This window comes from Panthera uncia, chromosome X (genome assembly GCF_023721935.1).
Source record: "Panthera uncia isolate 11264 chromosome X, Puncia_PCG_1.0, whole genome shotgun sequence".
NCBI lineage: Eukaryota > Metazoa > Chordata > Mammalia > Carnivora > Felidae > Panthera > Panthera uncia.
The window spans coordinates 95016170-95034003 of NC_064817.1; the positions used below are offsets into that span (position 1 = coordinate 95016170).

Sequence of the window (17834 nt, forward strand, 5' to 3'; positions counted from 1 at the left end):
TCGTCCCTAGTCTTGGTTTAGACTTTTGACTCTGGAGTCTATGCAACTTCTGCCTTACCATGCTGTCTCTCAAACCACTTGGAATTCTTCATATATGCAGGGTCACTACATAATGTATTGTCCAAACTGGGACAATTTTGAGGATGAAAAGGGCTGCTATTTATAATTCTGCCTGGGTAACAGAAGTAAACTGGGAGTGTCTTGGGTACCAGGCTGTATGGTTTCTAACCCATACATACATAATGTGTTGTGTCTCTTGTATACATCTCTTTGCCCTTGTTCCCCTGCCTGAAAGGTTTCCTTCTTTGTCTAGCCTGCTCTTACTAATTTTTCAAATGCTTCCTGCTTTGTGAAGCCTTTCTGCTTAGTCTCCTCCTTTCCCCCCAGACTCAGTCAAGTGTTCTAACATTATGTTTTCAGTGCTTTGTGATTATTCCCTTCTAGGATTTATTGTACTCTCCTAACCATGTGTGTTTAGTGGTCTGTTTTTCTGTTAGACTATGAGTTTCCTGAGGGCAAGGACCATGTCTTTCTTTTCTCCTGGTGCCTGACAGTGCTTGGTGTGTTGTAAGCACTTAGTAAGTATTTGTTGAATACATAAATGCATAAATAAATGAATGACCAGCAAAATATAATTGTTTTCCCCATACCAGAGGACTGTTATCTTTTGTCAAGGAAATGGAGCATGAAAATACGTTCATGCTTTACACTTGACATACGTGACTCAGCTCTTTCCACTGTCCGCCCTTTAGGAAACATTAGGGCAGGAACAGATGGCCTCACTGTGTGTTGTGAGGTATGTTAAATGAGGGCCTAAACTATACAGCTTCCACTGGTGCGCCACACTGCCTCGAATGTCGCCATCCCAGCCATTCCTTCGGGAGGAATACTGTCTTCAAATGGCCACTTCTAAAATTGTACATGTATTATCTGAGAGGAGTAGCCCTCTAAATGACCACTTTTTCCCCTACCCACTTGGATTTTGCTGGGAATAAGATATATAGTATATGGAATTAGTGAATCTGGCTTGCAATGAGAGAGGTGTGGGTGGAATTTTCCTTGTTTGTAATTATCTATCTGTCCATGTGTCTGAAGTCTTTCCCCCCACTGTGATGTGAGCTCCATTAAGGCCTTCTGTCTCCTTTGGTTTACTCAGTACCCAGTGTAGCACCTGACTTGTAGTAGGTGTTCTGTAATATTTGTTGACTAAATGATTCTGTTTTCATGTTTACTTTGTACATATTTATGCACCTTATATCATTGAACACCATTTGTTTACTTACATGTTGTCAGACCCTGCTTTTTAATCCTCATTAGAGCTGAGGTACATTAAACCTCCGGGTTCAACCTGCACAGTCCAGCCCAGCATCAAAACTGACCACTGTGGGTTCTGTATCACCAACTGGAGCTCTAATTTGTTTTGCTTCTCAAGCCTGGTAATGAGAGGGCAAGAGAGGGCCAAGAGAGGGCCGAGAGAGAGCACACAGGCCACACGCCAGAACTCTGGGTGCTTAAGGAGTCTCAGCCTTCCTGCTAACTTATGAATTTCAGATAACCATGATTGGTTCTTGCTGATTTCCTTTCTCCACCTTCATGGGATTGGATTGTGCTTCTTATATCCTGAGATTCTGGTTATGGTTCTCTTATCACAAGACTGAATTATAATTCTCAGTTTAGAGTATCAGTTTCTGTCAGGTACCTTTTTTTGTTCATTGCTATACTTCTGATACCCAGAAGCAATAGCTTGGCACAGAGTAGGTTTTAGTTCATTAACCTTGAATGAATGAGTGATGGAGCCCTTTTCAGAGAAGGCATGACTGCTTTTGCAGGGGGTGGTCTTGGGCAGTAGTAGTAATAGCTCTCATAGCTACCATTTATTGTTTGACTATTCTGTGCCAAATGTTGTCTTAAAAATGTTGTCTTAAAATTTTTTTTTAATTGGCATAATGATGTTATGAAGCAGGTGTTCTTGTCACCATTTTACTGATTACTAAACTGAGGCTTAGAGAAGTTAGCAGCATGACTAAAGTCACATAGTAAGTGGTAGAACAAATCCATATTGTTGATTTTCGAGACATCAAACTTTCCATTTTATCATACAAGAGAGCACTGCACAGGTGGTAGTAGGGTGACAATTTAGGGGACACAGATGGGTTAGGGATGTGGTATGGGTACTAAAGATAGACTCCATTGCTTGACATATTTGCCACGTACTGGCTCTGTTGCCCTTTGAAACTGAAGTTGTGCTATAACCGGAAGAGTCAGGCTGTCCATCTCTGAGAAGTCTATGGTTCAATAAGTACTGAAAGCAGAGAGGGCACTAAGATGGGCAGACATCAGTGTCTGTGCTGGGAGGTGGTTGTCTGTTGTTCACTACTGCTCTCTGCAAGCCGGTCAGGGTGCTGGGAATTAAAGCTTACATAGGGTTGTAAGCTGAGGGAGATAGTTTTTTTTAATGTTTATTTATTTTGAGAGAGAGAGAGAGAGAGAGAAAGAGAGAGATTGAGTGAGTGGATAAAGGGGCAGAGAGAGATAGGGAGAAAGAGAGAATCCCAAGCAGGCTTTGTGCTGGGCTTGAACTCATGAACCATGAGATCCTGACCTGAGCTGAAACCAAGAGTTGGGATGCTTAACTGACTGAGCCACTCAGGCTCCCCAGATGAGGGAAAATGGTTTAATTAATTTTGGATTATCTGCTTGGTTCCCCAAGAAAAAAACCTCAGATTAATTCATAATATGAAATTTGTTGTTCCTCTCTTCCTTTTCCTTTCTTTTTCTTTCTTTCCCTTCCCTTTTCTTTTTGCCTCTCCCTCTTTCTCTCAGCAATAAATAAGTTGAAAACCTTTTTGGGTAATTGATTTTATTTGGCCGAATCTGAATGGGAAGTGAGCCAAAATACAAAGGTAATTGTGTTAGAATTTTAAATAAAATCTCTGATACTCAAATGAAATGCCGAATTGTGGGGTTGATCAATTCACATACCTGGCTTGTGCGAGCTTTCACAGATTTTGAGGTGATGGACATTACAAATTAACTGGCAGTTTGTCAACATTCTAGCCTCTTGCTTTTTACCTAGGAGGGTAATACATTTCAAGGAAGAGTGGTGCAACCTACTGTGAGTGGAAATTGCTGGTAGTGTTTAGAGTAGTGGGAAGCCAATAACCTCTAGTCCAAGGGCAAGTACCTGGGGGCAATCAGTTCATTGACCAGGACTGGTGATGAACTTGTCAGATTTTGAATGTGTTTTCCAAAATTAATGGACATTTGCCTTTTCCAAAGGGATGGAAAGGGAAAAGAGTTAGAATTACAAAGGAGCTGGCATATGTTATTTCAAAGGTTTAACTTCCCCAAATGGAAGTAGTTACTTGGTAGCAAGTAACAATTTTCATTCTCTTTGTGCATCAAAAGATGCCTCATTAACACCAAAGGTACTCCTTGTGATCCAATCAGATGGATCATTTTATGCTTAATCTACTCATTCTTGCCTTTGTTTGTGCTGATCTTTGCCTGGATTACCTTTCTGTCTGTCAGTCTTCACCATTCTCTATTTTCTCCTTTTTCTCTTTTTTTTCCTCCTCCACCTCATCTTTCTCTTTCCCTTTTTCCTCTAACCCTCCTTCTCTTCTTAATAATGACAAAATACCAAGGATTAAAAAAGCTTTGGTTTGCAATTAATGATTACTTAAAGAATTGCCACACAGTGCCTATACACACTGAATAGAAGTTACCTGAATGATCTCTTTTGAGACATTTTTTTCTTTTATAATCTTATGCATAAGGAGTCTGTATAACAATAGTTTAAGACCCCAAATCTCAGATACTGGTTAAGTGATTTCCAACCACTAACAAGAAGGATTATTCCAGAAAAATGAAAAAAATTAAATTTGTGCAGTGTAGGGGAACATATAGATAATGTGTAACTGCTACACACAGGGACTTGTGGCCACCCTATCTAATATGACTTGCACTGTGTTATTTTCTTTAATCTTCATTATCTTGATTAATCCTCACAACCACCCAATGTGGAAGATATTATTATCTTCATTCTAAAACACATGGGGACACTGAGATTCAGAAAGGTTAAGTAACTTGCTCAAAGTAGCTAAGGAATAGTGGAGTTGGGATTTGAACTCATGTCAGCATTGTTCCAAGGACCAATTCACATTCTTCCCTCTAGTCCTCAAGATGCAACTCATTAAAGTACACTTTGAGAACTCTAGCTCTGTAAGCTGGTTAATAACCTGAACTCGTAATCACAGTCTGAACTAACAATTCTAAAACTTGACTATATGTTTTCATAAGTTATCCTTTGTTTCATGTGAATAAGCTTGAGACTTAAGCTTTTTTTATATACAACGCTGAGCATACAATAGGTACATTGGGCATACAATTCATCTTGAAGCAGGGGGAAAGTCAAGCTGTGGTTCTGAACATAGAAATTCCGGGAATAAGGAGTATTTGTTTACTTAAAGTCTAAACAACTGGATGAGACCTAAAGCCAATCCAAATAAGTGTTATATATAGTTTGTTTGGGAAGAGTTGGGGTGAGACACTGCAAGAAGGTAATTTGGTGATTTTTTTTCTTTTTGCTTCACTGATTGACCAGTTAATGTTGTAGCGCAGCATCTCATACACACAAGAGTTTTGACTATGTTGGGTGAATCCTCAGTCAATAATCAATCATAAAGTAGATTAGACAATATCTAGATAATTAAAGTTGGCTTTATAGAGGAGCCACATTCTATAAGTTGGTCCTGTGAAGTGGATGTTGATACGAACTCTCTCATTGCTCTTTATTGTTTCAGATGTGCTTTGTCTTCGACTAGCAATGATGTATAAGATGTGGACTTTTAAGTTTTTCTCTTACTTCCTGTCGATTACAGTTGGCTTCTTTAAGATGACCTAAATATTGAAATGAGAGAGTAACTATTTGTATTTTGAAATCATTGACAAAAAGATTTCTATGCACAGTTTGCCTTTAATACATTAACTAGGATTAAATTTGGGGCACCTGGGTTGCTAGCTCAGCCTGTTGAGTATCTGACTTTTGATCTCAGTTCAGGTGATGACCTCATAGTTGATGTTCTGCTCTGACAGCACAGAGCCTGCTTGAGATTCTCTCTCTCCCCTCTCCCCCCACCCCTCCCTCACATATGCACTCATGTGTTCTCTCTCAAAATAAGTAAATAAACTTAAAAAAAATAACTAGGATTGAATGTATAAAATTTCCACTGATATGTAGGTATAAAATATGTAAAAATATGTCTATATTTCTAATCAAATGTATTATATGAAGGAAGGTATAATTAATCTATCAGCTACCCATAAATATATTGAGTTCTTGTATTGAAAGGATCCTTTGGTGAAGGCTTTGTGAAAGGAAATGATCATTTGTTATTTATGGGCATTTGTCCCTTGGAGTTTTGCTCCATTGAGTTTTTAGTAAAGTGGAGATTGCTTCTATGCAGGGTTTTTCAACCTTGGTACTATTAATAATTTGGGCCAAAGAATTCTTTTTTTAAAATTTCTTTAATCTTTATTTTTGAGAGAGAGGGAGAGACAGAGCATGAACAGGGGAGGGCAGAGAGAGAGGGAGACACAGAATCCGAAGCAGGCTCCAGGCTCTGAGCTGTCAGCACAGAGCCTGATGCAGAGCTCGAACCCATGGACTCCAAGACCATGACCTGAGTCGAGGTCGAATGCTTAACCAACTGAGCCACCCAGGTGTCCTGGGCCAGAGAATTCTTTGTTGTAGAGGCCTGTTTTGTGCATTGTAGGATGTTTAGCATTGTCCCTCGACTAAACCCCCTAGAAGCCAGTACCATTCCCCTACCCCCTTTTTTGATGACAACCAAAAATGTCTCCAGAGATTGCTAAGTGTCTCCTACAAGACAAAATTGTCCCTGGTTGAGAACTACTGAACTATGTAGGTCTTGAATATTAAGAAATAGTTCTATATTAGAATAAGTTTAGCAATGCTTATATAACACTTATTTGTGGCCAGTGTTTTGCACATATAACTCATTTAATCCTTATAGTTCTGTAAAGTAGATACTATTATTATCCCATCTTTGAAATAGGGTAATGGAGGCACAGAGTGGGTTAAGTAGTTTGTTAAAGATTGCAGTGCCAGGATTTGAATTCGGGCTGGGTGGCATCAGCATGTGTCCTCTGAAATACACTGTACTATCTGTACAATGGAATGGCCAGAGAACAGAATTTTTTTTCTGGACAAATGATATTTGTGTTCTTGCCTAGTTATCCACATTGCATATCCAGGGGGATGTTTCCCATGGTCAGCTGTGGGCCTGCCACTGTGAAAGACTTCAGATAAACGCTAAAGTATTATAGTTAAAAAAAAATTTTTTTTAAGTTTTTATTTTTTGAGGGGGACCTGGGTGACTCAGTTCATTGAGTGTCTGACTTCAGCTCAGGTCACGATCTCACAGTTTATGAGTTTGAGGCCCGTGTTGGGCTCTGTACTGATAGCTTGGAGCCTGGAGCCTGCTTTGGATTCTGTGTCTTGCTTTCTCTCTCTGCCTCTCCCTTGCTTGTGTACCCTCTCTCTCTCTCTCTCTCTCTCTGTCAAAAATAAACAAACATTAAAAAATACTTTTTGCGTGTCATCCTTGCACAGGGGCCATGCTAATCTTCTCTGTATTGTTCCAATTTTAGTATATGTGCTGCCGAAGCGAGCACTAAAAAATACTTTTTAAAGTAATCTCTATACCCAACACGGGGCTCAAACTCATAACCCCAAGATCCAAGAGTTGTATGCTCTTCTGACTGATCCAGGTAGGTGCCCCTCAATTTTTTTTTCCCAAACCAAAGTGTATCCAGCTTTATTAAAGATACTTCTCATAAACAATCATGGTATTTCAGGCAGGACATGGGCAGACAATTGTTAACAGTATATAACAACTTTCAAACTCCCTTCTTCAATGGACTACCCAAATCAGAAGGCCACTATAAAACCCAGTGAAGTTTTCGTTTGATGCTCTGAACAGGGAAAGTTTAGACTGAGGGTTGACATTTCACATTTGCATGTTGTTTAACAACTTTTACAAGCCAGCCCCGACTTTCAGGAAATGAAAATGGCAGAATTACCAATCTGAAGCTCCACAAACTAAAATAGGAACCCTTTTGAGGGATGCCATCTCAATGGTGACACTAATGTCCAGATTGCTTTACATACTGGGAACCATTTCTTGGGGTCAGGTTCCAACAGGTCTCTGGGTTTAAGGGAGATAAGCTTATGTTGAAGGCAGAGGAGAAGAGGACATAAAAATGAATTTTAGTTTTTCCACACCACAAGGCGTTTGTGCCAAAGTGACTAATGTGTGTCAACATCAAGGAATCCCTCCTCCTGGGAACCAAGGGAAAGTTTCTCAGAACTAGAAGGGGATGGTGTTTTTCCCCTTGTATCAGTCTAGCTTCAGAGATATTCTACTACTGACGTATGCCCTTCCCCCAAAACAACACTGAAACGTTCTGTGTGCTAACAACGTAGCTTAAAAAAAGTAAAACAAAATTCTGCAGTTTTATAAAACTTGATAAAAAATAGTATTTCAAACTGTACAGTCACCAGAAGTACACAGTTCCCCATAATGCACACACTTGGCATCTCCAGCACCTTTCTGCGCCTGGTCTCTTGTGGCACCTCCATTTTCTGCAGGGTCATTCCCGTCCTTGCCAGCATCAGCTCTCCCCTTGTTCCCTTTGGGTACCTTCTTCCCCTTCTTTGCAGGGGCCTTTTTAGGTTGGACTCCGGCTTTGCAGGAGCAGGTTTAGCAGATAACCTTGCAGATCTTCTCTGTGGCTCATCCTTCAGCTTGGCTTTATCCCCTTTAGCATCCCCTTCAGCCTCTCTCATGGGCATGGTGGTGACGGTGGTGGGACATAAGTGCTGGACGTGGGGATGCAGTGGCGCATGGGCTTTGGTCGGTCTGGGGGTCATTCTCGCCTCTACTTCTTCACATGGCTCCTCGACATTTTTATACCAAACATTTATACGCCTACTCTTTTGGTCGCTAACTACTGTTGATTGAGTGAGTGAAAGTGCTGCTATTTGACAGGCCGAATATAGCATATGTGCAGGCAAGGCCCATCTTATGCTGACTCTAGAGTCAATCCACTGATGGTGGATTGTATTTCAGCAGTTTTATGAAAATTAATGAAATTTTAGCTGATCTTAGTAGGTTCACCTTGCCCAGAACTTGATTACCTGGCCTGAATGAAGAGAGGGTAGTTCCAAAATTCCAGTGTATTCTCGGTGGGCAGTTAATGCAAAATTTTCAGGTATGAACTTTGGATAGTTTGCAGATCAAGGAGATACTGAAAACATAAACCAGGGCTCTCCTTGGATGAGTAATAGGTGGCATTAAAAGACTATTATTTGATCTCTTGCTTTTGACATTGGGTCTAATTATTCTACTAGTAGATGGTACCAGATCCTTGTTCAGTCTTAGCCTAAATGAGAACACGTGGCTTGGGTAAGACAGTTATATATTTTAATTCACTACATTTCTTCCTTCATTTATTCACCATTTATTAAGAGTTATTATAGTACAGTTTTTAACACTACTGGCCCTCAAATCAAATTTTACCTATGATGCATATTAGTTGTATGATCTGGGGCAAATTACTTAATCTTTCCAAGCCTTAGTTTCTTGTTTGTAAAACTGAGATATTGTGTCTAATATTTACCTCAACATGATTGCTTTGAGTATTAAATCAAATAATGTATGTCAAGCCCTTGCAAAGTAAATAGAACATATTCAATAAGTGTTAGCTATTACTAGTATTGTGTACCTATTATGTCACTGTGTCTGTCTCCTAGGGAGAGGAAACAAGAACGTAAATAGTTAAAACACAAGGTAGAAGGTCATATGTCATGAAAGGAGGAAAATTAAAATGCTCTGGTAGTTCAGAAGAGATAAGAGTCCTGGATGAAGCAGCAAGGAAGGAATCATGGAGGAAGTAACACCTAAGTTGAGCCTTGAAGGAAGGATAGAATGAAGGCATGCAGTTGTGAGAACACTATTTCTAGAGTCAGCTATAAATACCCACTGCGACTGGACTGCAAATGATGAGTCATCCTTTTCTTCTTCTTAATCCCAGTAATATGCAGAAAGGAAATCCACAGTGGTAGCAAATTCTTGCCACCAGTGTTCCTTCCCCTCATTTTCTATGGAGAACACAGAAGGACAGTCTTGTTTCCTGCTGCAGTAATAGAGGCACTAAGTTCAAGGTCATGTAGTCAGCTTTAAATTAGACTGTTGTGCATGAACTCTCTAAGTAATCAAGCACCATGTACATTTTTATTAGGCATTTACTCTAACCTAATCTCATGTGGTGCTTTGGGGGTACAGAAGTAGTATGCCCTTGAAGAAACTATGGTCACAGGGGCGCCTGGGTGGCGCAGTCGGTTAAGCCTCCGACTTCAGCCAGGTCACGATCTCGCGGTCCGTGAGTTCGAGCCCCGCGTCAGGCTCTGGGCCGATGGCTCGGAGCCTGGAGCCTGTTTCCGATTCTGTGTCTCCCTCTCTCTGCCCCTCCCCCGTTCATGCTCTGTCTCTCTCTGTCCCAAAAATAAATAAAAAAAAAAACGTTGAAAAAAAAAAAAATAAAAAAAAAAAAAAAAAAAAGAAACTATGGTCACAATGGGAAATATATAAATACAGTAAATAGTTTATAAAATAATATAGAATCTAATATTCAGGTATGTGGTGTGAACTTTTTATCTAATATAAGTTGTGAAAAAAAAGATTGATCCATGGAACTTCAGGTGATTTTGTAAAGATGGCTTTATGGGATAGGAATTTGAGTTTTTGGACTGATGTAGGGGAGGGGAGAAGAGAGCATTTGAGATGGGAAATTTTTTAGCAATGCTAGTAATTCATGAATGAGAATTCATGAAGATAACACCTTTTAACTTATGGATTAGAATTTCAGTGATGTCTGCATCTCTTCAACTGCATGATACTTACAGAGCTGTGTTTGGATCTGTCCTGTCCTAATGCCCCCACTCCAAGTGATTTATAAACCATGCATGTATGTGGGACACTTTCTCAGACTCCTGCTCTTGTTGATGCCTTCCACCATCCAGAAACTGTGCGTACGTGAGTTAAATGAATGTCACGTCATTGACAGGAATAATTCTCCATTTGTAGACGTTTTGAGGAAATGAATAATTTTGGCTCATTTCAAAAAGGGGTCTTTCAAAGTCAGCACGTTCTCTGACATTCTTCTCCCTTCTTCCCCTTTCATGTGTGAACCCCACTGATTTCTTAGGAAGATGCCTTGGTTGTCATGGTGAAAACTACGCTAATTGGGTTCCTCTAGTTGATGTTCTGTCAAGCTCACTGCCCCACTGAGGATCTGGAATAGAGCACTTAACTTTTTCCTTCTCAAAGAACGTGTTCCCAGCAAGTCAGCTGCCTCAGCAGAAAATGGAAGGTATTTGAAATGTCCAATATGTTATCCAAATATTTCACCCTTCATGGGGCCAGACATGCACAGTTTCACTTTCATTTGGTATCTTCTTTCCACAGAGAGTACTGATGGAAACTCAGCTGGATTTTTAACTGTGTTAAGTGGTTTGGGGGAATTTGTAAAAAGTGAAAGCATGTGGACTGATCATCAATTTGAGAAAGGAGACCTGAGTCCAGGGCAGGGCTGGTCCGAAGTAAACTGAAGTAGTCCTTTTTTGTGGTTGTCTTGCCCTGTTTCCCCCCTGCTAGAAGGAATAAAGGAAGCAAAAAGGAAGGCCAGCAAGCCTAGTGCCTCCATCACAAGTTGTCATCTCAACTTGAGACAGTTCCTGATAGCCCTTCTCTCCCAGTCTTTTAAATCAAAGGGTAGCTATCTGGTGTACCAATTTCCCAGGGTATTTTCTTTGCTTGAGGACTTATAGGAAAATCTGAACTATGGTTTTCATGGCTCTGAATGATTTAACATATCACTTATGTAACTTACCATTTGAAATTGCCCTTGATGACCATTGGGATAGATATTTTGGTATTCCTTATATGACATCAGGCAAACTGTTGCCATCATCTACATATTGGTTTAATGTTCCTAGACCTTCTTGGTAGTATTGACTCACTGAGAAATTGTGAGTATACTGTGTAGCTCTATGTTTCTGTTTTTGAGGTTGATTCTTCTGACTTTGGAGGAGCACATGCCTAGGTTGTGTGAGGTTAAGGGTTCCCCTAGGTCTTTTTGTCCTTTTACCATCTCCTGGAATACTTTGTGATGTTTCAAACTCATCTGAAGACCTATCATTCCATCTGTCTCTTTAAATGCACTTTTAACTGTCACTGGTCCCTTATACCTCAGTGTGAATGGGTGTGGGAGACGGTTTGGGGCACTGGTCACCTGAGGGAACAAGGAGAGGAAACACCACGGAGGAAAAACCTGCCCATTGGGTATTTGGGGCTAGGAAAACAACTTGCCTTTTCAACAATTTTGCCTCAGGCTGGTAGTGGGAATAATAATGATAATTATCATCAGCAGCAAGTGGTGCCCAATTAAGTGCCTAATTGGGCATGATGCTGTACTTAGACAACTTCACAGACCTATCCGTTTCTGCAGAGCTTGAGACAAACACACTGTTACAGAGACTGGGTTGTTCAATTGTAATATCAAGTCAGTTGGTGCAAAATGTGTGGTTCACATTGCACATAGGCTAAAGATCAGTTCATTTGGGGGGAATATGGGGGCAGTGAGATTGAAAGTAGGAAGGTAAATGGAACCTGAATATTATTTTGGCTTTACTCCTCATCAACTATTGAGAAATGTTTAGGCTCTTTCCTGCTTCAGAAAGTAATATCACAGATTCTTTGATGATAAAGAAAGCCCTTGCTAGGCATCAAGAACATTTTTCACACTATCAGAGATGACTGTTTACCCTTGGAAATGGGGATGGAAAAGGAGAGGGATGGATGGGGACTCACACCAGAATGACCCCGGATGGTGGTTTTGTCTGGCTTTATAGAGTATAAATATATGCTAAGATTTGCATGCTTACTGAGTTCCAGGTGTTGTGTGAAATATCCTATATAAACTATGTCGTTTAATCCTGCTAACAACGACTACCTACATGAAGAAATAGAGGAATAGAGAGTATAATGAAGTTGCTCCAAATCACACAGCTATACAGATTACCCCTCCCAGTACACCCATATTGTATTGCATTTCTGTGATAGTTTTGTCTTATCATAGTCAATCTCTCTCTGCAAAAGGTTGATGCAGTTAGTTGAGGACTCCACTTAATTGGATTCTGGTTAGTTGAGGTTTGGCTCTTTCAAAGGAGGTTGCAGATGGTTCAGCTCAGGCACAAATTAGCCACTTAGTGTCCACCAAATAATTACATCTCATGGTAGTGTATTGCTAGAGATTGAAGAGTCTAATATTTATACACCAAAGAAACCTGATATAGCAAAGGAGAGGCCTGAGTTAAGTAGTTCAGAGGGCCTGGAACTCTGTTGAATTCAAGCTGTTCTTATAATTCCATTATTGTTAAATCCCTTCCTTCCCAACAACCCACAAGCTGCCCAGCCATGAAGGCTTGTTTACATAGGGTTCCTTTAATTTAAAGGGAAAAAGAGCTTTGCAGCTTGTAGGGTGGAGGTGAAGCCTGCCTGTGCTGTAGTTCCTACAGTTTGCCCTTACATGTTTCCATAGAAACAGAATTGTTGCTTGAACTAAAAATTCTTAGAGTTGTTTGAAACTTGAGCTAACTTTATCAGAACTGAGGGAGAGATTCCTGGCTTTCCATTCTACTGGCAATTAGTGGAGTCTATGTGTTTAGAGGGGAAAGAAGGCACTCAGGGACTCTTTAGAGTCAGATTTGCATGAACCCTAGATACCAGTGGAGAGAGAGATAACCACGTATGTGAATCCCCTCTAATTCTTTTCCAACTCGTCTTTCCATTTAGCTCAGCCATCTTGCCCCAGAGCATAGGATCATTTTGGAGGCAAGAGTAGTTAAGAGCATGGACTCTAGAGCATGGACTCAGGCTAGTTTGGGTTTGACTTCTGGCCCCATACTTATCACCTTATGTGAACTTGGGCAAATAATGTAAGTCGTTAGATCCTCAGATCCTCATCTGTAAAATGAGGGGTAAAACCGATACTTGCTTAATAGAAATAATGTGAAGGTATTGTGCCTGAAACATGGTAAACATTCAATAAGTGGTAGGTTTTGAAAAAGTTACTTGTCCTCCCCCAGAAACCTTGCTGATCTCTCCTAATCCGTCACACCTTTGAAGACCTTTACTTTTCTTTTTTTTAAAGTTAATTTATTTTGAGAGAGAGAGAGAGAGAGCAAGCAAGCAAGCAAGGAGGGGCAGAGGCATGGGGGGTGGAGAGAATCTCAAGCAGACTCTGCACTGTCTGGGTGGAGCCCGATGCAGTGCTTGAACTCACGAACCGCAAGATCATGACCTGAGCCAAAGTCGGATGCTTAACCGACTGAGCCACCCAGGTGCCCCTTTGAAGACCTTTTCGTGAACCACATCTCATGTCATCTGCGTTGATGTCACTTTGCTTGCCACTTTTGAGGTTGTTGTCAGTTGAGGTCTAGTTTTGTTTTGTTTTTTATGGTTGTCTTTCAGATCACCTAGATTGTAACCACTCGAGGACAAAGGTGGGCTCTTGCCTGGTACAAAGCTGAGCACCCAGGATATACTAGTTAAATATTTGTGGGAGTAAAGACTGGGCTTTGGGCTTCACCAACTTATCCAGAGACTATTTTGGAGTTGACTTTTTGTCTCCACTGGAGTCCAGGTAGCCACTCTCTTTCTTAGCTTTTGCTGTCCCTACTAATAATACAATCTGGTAAAACATATCTAATGTGCCCAATTTAATAGGTTCCATCTCTAAGGACTGATGAAGATTGAAAGAATGTTCTCATACAGCCTAAGGCTTCTTTGCCTGTAGTGGTCCAGTGTCGGTGGCTCATTTTATTTGGGGAAACACTGTATGAAGTTTGGTCAGCCTCAAAGACAGCCACTGGGGCCTCTTACTGGGTGTGAACTGGCAATGACTACAGCCAAGCAGAGCTGAGCTAGGGCTAAGATCAGCTTCATTTTAAGATTCTCCTATCGATCACCATTGGGTGGTGGTATCGCTCAGACTGGAGTTGTTAACCTTCAGCCTGGGCTACTTTTCTCAGATATCTTGCAGTTCAATATCATATCTAAGGTGAAAAATCACTTATGAGACAGTGCTCACGTTAAGTGGTGAGCAGCTTGTAGGTAGCCTGCTGGAGCAAAAAGGGCCATAGTAAGGCATTATTAAGGGAAAATCAAATGTTTACCGGGGCTTTGCAAAATATAGGGGGAAATGAAAAGAGGGCTTCTGTGATAAATGAACGAAGAGCTTGATTTGCCTCATTTCTAACCTTCTCTATCACTCTAGTCAAATAGCAGACGTTATTCAAACTCGAATTATTTTTGCCACTCTGAATAAAGGAGGAATCCAAGGAGGGTCTTTGGGAGATTTTCGGGTGAGAGCCACATCTCAGGGAATGGGTAATTTTGCTGTCGTTACCACTTTGGTTGGCATCTAGGTGCCAAGTTGGTTGAATATTTTCCATGAAGAAAAAGACTCCCTCCAGCCTGCAGAGGTATCTGCAGCTCCACCAGGAACCAAGGGCAGGCTCCAGACCCTGGTTGGAAGGCAGAGGAGAGGAAGGAGGGAAGTGTGTGAGAAGGGAGGTGAAGAGGAGAAAGGCAGAGGGGACAGCATCTGAGCTTATTGAGTCAGCCTGTTAATTGTGTTTCCTACAGCTGGCCCTGCGTCTCTTTAATCCATTCTCCACACAGCCACAATTGATTTTCCTAAGCATAAATCTGATTGTCTCATTCCCTTGCTTAAAACCCTTCAGTGTTTCCTATTAAGCTGAGCATCAAGTCCAAGCTCCCTGACATGATGTACAAGTCCCTTCACAATCTGTTTCTTACCGCGATCTATCTCCCCTCTACCTACTTTCTATATCACACTTGATGCGACAATAATATTGAATGGCTTACAGATCTTTCTACCTCTCCCTGCCCCTGCTACACTCTTATATACACAAAAGGCTGCCCCATGTCCTTGCTTATGCAAATCCTTCTGCATGGAACACTGTTTCCATCTTTCTTTCCTAATTTCTGTTTCTACTTCAAGACACAGCTCAGATATCACCTCCTCTAAGAAGAATTTTCCAAGCCCTTCAGGCTAGGTTTCTCTTCTGAGTTCATGACACCTGTGTACACTTACTCCATTATGTTGAAATTTGTTTACATGTGTGTCTTCCCCACTAGACTGAGAGCTTCTTGGAGGATGGGACTAAAGGCATTCAATATTTCAGATGGTGGTGAGTGATAGGCAGTGGTCTTATGTACCTGTCAGAAGTAGCCATGGTTTGGGCTTCCTTCCTGTTCAGTCAGTAGATGCCTGCTTTCTCACTGGCTTACATATTTGCAAAAAGTCGTCCATGCAATTATTCATTAGACTCCTGGCTCTAGGAAATGTTTGCAGTTTAAATGGGTGTTTATAGTGCCTTCTCTTTAGGGAACAATGGAATTTCAGGTACGAAGGCAGGCTAATGTAGAGACATTTTCCCTGGCCCTTGGACCACATGGTGTAGGCAGCAATCCATTAAGCCAATGTTTAGGGTCAACCCTCAACCCAGTGAACCCTGATCACCATAGTAATCTGTTAATACTCAGTTAATTTGTCTTTTAGAAAAACAAAATGTAGACATGTTGATTCTGAGGCTCTAGCTAGAGTGTGAGCTCCTTGAGGAGGGAGACTGTCTCCAACTTGTCTGGGCTTTCTCAGAGGGCTTTATACAATGGGAGAGGCTCTCAGGGAGTTCTGGCCAATTCTCTGATTTATGGGGGGTGGGTTTCTCTTCTTGCATTATGCCTAAACCGGCATGGAGGCAACACTTTGATACAGCTCAACCCCACTTGCTTGTCCTGTGCTTCAAATCCCAGGGTGCTATCTCTACTAAGACTTAAATAAAAGCTAGTGCAAGGGAAGGGAAGGATAGATGGATGGATGGATGGATGGACCATCAAACTTGGCTGCTCTCATCACACTATCATTTTTCAGAAATGTTAAATGATTCTTATTGAAAATTTTTTAAAAAACGAAGGAATCATATCTCATAGTATCTGTTGGAAAATGTGCTTTAAGTAGCAAGATCCAGTCTGTCCTTACTGGAGAAATGCCAGTTCTAGTGATGGGAAAGATTTTCTCAGACCATCTGTCAGTTTTAGCAGTCTGTGTTTAACCCTTTCTGTACCAGCAGAAAAGAATTCACTAATCTAGTAAGTAGCTGCATTGGGTGCTCTGGGGGATAAGACCTGGTACCTGCTTTCAAGGGGCTTAAAATCTGAGGAGAGACGAGAGCTACAGGATTGTGTATAAAGCAGGCCAAATGTACTACAGGAGGCATCTGAAGGCAGGGGGAGAGGGCAGGAATTGTGGGCCCTGTGGGTAGAGGGACTTGCATGTTTAATGCCAATAGAGGTGGAGAAGACCAGCATAAGTCTGTACAATGGGAATAGTCTGGTGTTCTAGGAATATAGGATATGGTAATAAAAGTAGATTATTTGACGGTCAGATGAAGGAGTAATTTGACTGTCAGAGTAAGAGGTTGGCTTTTTATTCTATAGACAATGGGTTGTCAGTGGCAGGTTTTGTAGTGATCAATACCTTGTTCAGAGCTATGTGTAAGGAGGATTATTTGGACAGCTTACGAAGTATGGGTTAAGTACTGAGCTGTTTTCTCCAACCTCAGGGGAGGTAGAAATGGATTCATGGCTTCCGCTATTCAAGATTTGTTGCATTGGGTTTTAGAGACTTAGAACTATATTTTTATTTTATTAGTTGCTAGTAGATTGATAGTCCAGAGGTCATTGCTCAGGGTAAGAGAGCTAGCTAGCCCAGGGCGCCTGGGTGGCTCAGTCAGTTAATCGTCTGACTTTGGCTCAGGTCATGATCTCACAGTTAGTGAGTTTGAGCCCTGCATGGGGCTCTCTGCTGTCAGCACAGAGCCTGCTTCAGATCTTCTGTCTCCCTCTCTTTTTCTTTCTGCCCTTCTCCCACTTACTCTCTCTCTCTCTCTTTCTCTCTCTCAAAATAAATAAACATTAAAAAAAAAAGAGAGAGAGCTAGCCCAGGTGGCTTGGGAGGGTGCATTTTTCTGGTGAACCTTGAACCTGTGTGAGCTTAATGGATTTTGAGTTAAACCTGGGCCACGTTTTCAATATTAGTGTGATGTTCTTCTTTATTTTGTGAGTGTACATGTATGGGTGTGTATTGTTTTGATTTTTTTTGAGTCTTTTGACTCCATTTTTTTGTATCTCATGGAATAGAACAGGTGGAGATTGGGGGTAGTGGTGGGGAGAATGTGGGGTCATATCTGATACCTGTATTTTCATTCTCCAGTTTCTTTCTTGGCCTAACGCTTAAGAAGCTCATGTTATGGGGTACATTTTTGGTTGGAGTAGCCCTAATGTTTATCCAAGTGTGGCTTTCTTTGGCCACCTGTAACAGAATTCACCAAAGGAGGAAACTGGTTAAAAATGCAGGTTTAGGGCCCTGCCCTGGATTGCCTGAATCAGAGACCAAGTATCTGCTTATTTCATAAGTGACCTAGGTGATTCAGATGCATGCTCAGGCTTGAGGACCACTCAAATAGGAAAAGATGAAAAGCCAAAAAAAGTGAGTTGTGAATGTAAAAGGGAGATCATAAGGTAGAAAAAAGGTAGATCATAAGTCATTAAAGGGAGTTTTGGAAAGTCTAGAAAACTTGGCCTTTTGCAGTTTTTCTT

At 41.1% G+C, this 17834-nt stretch overlaps 1 non-coding gene and 1 pseudogene across 1 annotated transcript; both read right to left on the reverse strand.

Annotated features, from left to right (window-relative positions):
* Positions 1 to 6595: 6595 nt before the first annotated feature.
* On the reverse strand, positions 6596 to 6699 carry LOC125932519 (U6 spliceosomal RNA). The gene has a single exon (XR_007460662.1). It is a non-coding gene; the product is annotated as a U6 spliceosomal RNA (small nuclear RNA).
* An 869-nt stretch (positions 6700 to 7568) lies between these two features.
* LOC125931379 (non-histone chromosomal protein HMG-17-like) lies at positions 7569 to 7956 on the reverse strand (annotated as a pseudogene).
* Positions 7957 to 17834: the final 9878 nt, after the last annotated feature.